The sequence below is a fragment of the Nomia melanderi genome, unplaced genomic scaffold (assembly GCF_051020985.1).
Source record: "Nomia melanderi isolate GNS246 unplaced genomic scaffold, iyNomMela1 scaffold0520, whole genome shotgun sequence".
Lineage (NCBI taxonomy): Eukaryota > Metazoa > Arthropoda > Insecta > Hymenoptera > Halictidae > Nomia > Nomia melanderi.
This window is the reverse complement of record NW_027475634.1, coordinates 5001-7657: the sequence shown is the minus strand read 5'-3', so window position 1 is coordinate 7657 and position 2657 is coordinate 5001. Positions and strand designations below refer to the sequence as shown.

At 48.0% G+C, this 2657-nt stretch overlaps 1 non-coding gene across 1 annotated transcript; it reads left to right on the top strand.

The window, feature by feature from the left end:
* Positions 1-726: 726 nt before the first annotated feature.
* LOC143176397 (5.8S ribosomal RNA) lies at positions 727-881 on the top strand. Its single transcript, XR_013000951.1, has one exon. It is a non-coding gene; the product is annotated as a 5.8S ribosomal RNA (ribosomal RNA).
* Positions 882-2657: the final 1776 nt, after the last annotated feature.

Below are 2657 nucleotides of genomic sequence, written 5' to 3'. Positions count from 1 at the left end.
AACTCTTGCGCGCCAATTTCGCGGCAAGAGATAATATGGGACGAATGACCGGCAAAGAGCCAGCTGTGAAGTCTGTTTTTTTAATCGAATCCGTGGACGTGTGTATGCCGTAGCGTCGCTCGTCGTGTTCGTTCATGGTCGTTCCGAGAGAAAGAACGAAAGCGGTAACGAAGGGACCGGCCGTGAAGCTCGTTTTAAAGCCGCGCGTCTGACACCCAACTCTTGCGCGCCAATTTCGCGGCAAGAGATAACATGGGACGAATGACCGGCAAAGAGCCAGCTGTGAAGTCTTTTTTCATTATTTGCTTTCAATCGATCGATCGGTACGATTCGTGCAACGTTTCGCGCGATGCGACGCGAAAACATGCGCGCAACAATAGATGCGTCTGATCGGAAGAACGCGAGGGTCGACTGCACGCGATGGATTCAGTATCGGGTAGGATACAAAATATATCCCCGTCGTTTCCACGCGTGCGAGTCTTCTGCGTCTTTCGCGGGTTTTTGAATGCACTATACGCCCGGAACGTCGAGAAATATATACATATTACTTGAACGTTTTTCGTCTCGAAAGGCTTCGGTGTCGTCTCCAAGGCGACGCCTGAATCTCCTTCGCGCGCTGGTCGGAGATTCAGGTATCAACTTTTATCTTCTCTTTGAAAGAAGAGAGATATTAGGTCGAACAAATGAGAATAAAATTATATATGTGAAATATAAAATTTATACGATTACCCTGAACGGTGGATCACTTGGCTCGTGGGTCGATGAAGAACGCAGCTAATTGCGCGTCAACGTGTGAACTGCAGGACACATGAACATCGACATTTCGAACGCACATTGCGGTCCACGGATACAATTCCTGGACCACGCCTGGCTGAGGGTCGTTTACGTACCATACACTGCTTGCGTAGCTCTGTCAAATCCCCGCCGTCGTTCACCTCTTCGGATCGAACGTTTTTTTACCGAAGGGCGCAAAGAACGTTTCTGAGTCGGGTTAAGAGAAGGATGCTACGTACGAGCGAACGATGGGTGTCTCGTCGGCGTTTGTCGCGGACACGCGAAAATTCTGTGAATTTCACGGACAGTGTACGTTCTAGTTGTTGCAAAACGATCGGAATCGTTTGTATGGACTCGCGTGAGTGTTCGCGGCGTCGTGCGTCGTTCAATTACGACCGCCCGCGGATACCGCTCCACTGCGATATGGATCTGAGCGACAACTTTTTCGGCTGTTCGTGAGATGAACGGTTTCGTGTGTTTAGAAAAATTTTTTTTCCCGCGCTCCCGACGTCACCTGAAATGATGCGTCAGAGGTGAAAGAAAATATTAAGAAGTCGAGAGAGAGAGAGACTACACACGTTTTATTCATATTTTGTATACCGTGCGTGAGACGGATGTGCACGACACGTCGTATGTCGGTATATTACCGACTGGCCCCAGGGAGATTGTTTTCTTCCTCTCTTACGAATGAGATGTACGTTTCGGAGGATCGTCGTTACCGAAACACACGGCAAAACGAGACTTCTCGCAGCAGAACCTTTATACACAATACACATCGACTCTTTTTACCCCGAGAGAGAGAGAAAAGGTGTATTTCTTTTTTTTATTTTTCGAATTCGACGCACGAACGCTTTGACGACTGGAGAAAAACACGGTGTGTGTTAAAATCGTGCGGGACGAGCATGCGTATTCGTAACGGGTCGAATAGTTCTTATTCCCCGTCGTCGCGTGTCCTCGCTGGACCACCACCGTGCGCTTCCGCCACGTTCAGTTGAATTTCGAAATATATATATATAAAAAGAATCACCATATACTCTCTTTCGGGAGGTGTATTTTTATCGGTTTCTGCTATAGAGAAGAGACGGAGATCGTGTTGTGAGGTGTAACGTTTCTGTATCCCCGTTTCGGAGGATCGTCGTTATCGGCGGAACACACGTCAAAACGAGACTTCTCGCAGAACCTTTATACACAATACACATCGACTCTTTTACCCCGAGAGAGAGAAAAGGTGTTTTTCTTTTTTTTTTATTTTTCGAATTCGACGCACGAACGCTTTGACGACTGGAGAAAAACACGGTGTGTGTTAAAATCGTGCGGGACGAGCATGCGTATTCGTAACGGGTCGAATAGTTCTTATTCCCCGTCGTCGCGTGTCCTCGCTGGACCACCACCGTGCGCTTCCGCCACGTTCAGTTGTATTTCGAAATATATATATATATAAAAAGAATCACCATATACTCTCTTTCGGGAGGTGTATTTTTATCGGTTTCTGCTATAGAGAAGAGACGGACGATCGTGTGTGACACCACGTGGTAACGTTTCCGTATCCCCGTAAAATACGTTTATCTTTTCTCGTAGAAAAGAGAGAGGAAGAGGCAGGAGCTCCTCTTTGGCGAGGCTTTCGAACGTCGCGTCCCGTCCGCCGGAATATAATGATATAAATATATAACCGCCGCCGACTTTGTGCGAAAGCGTTGAAACGAACGCGTCGGTCGCCCCATGGTGTGTGTTTGTCGTGTCTTCTTTTCCTCTTCTGCACTTCTCTTCACTGTCGATCGCGAGACCGCGCGAGATCCGCTTCGGTCGTCCAGTCCCCGAAAATTCTTCTCGGACGGGCGTTAAAGTTAACCGGAGCGCGAGATCGTCTAGCGAGAGTCTTTTTC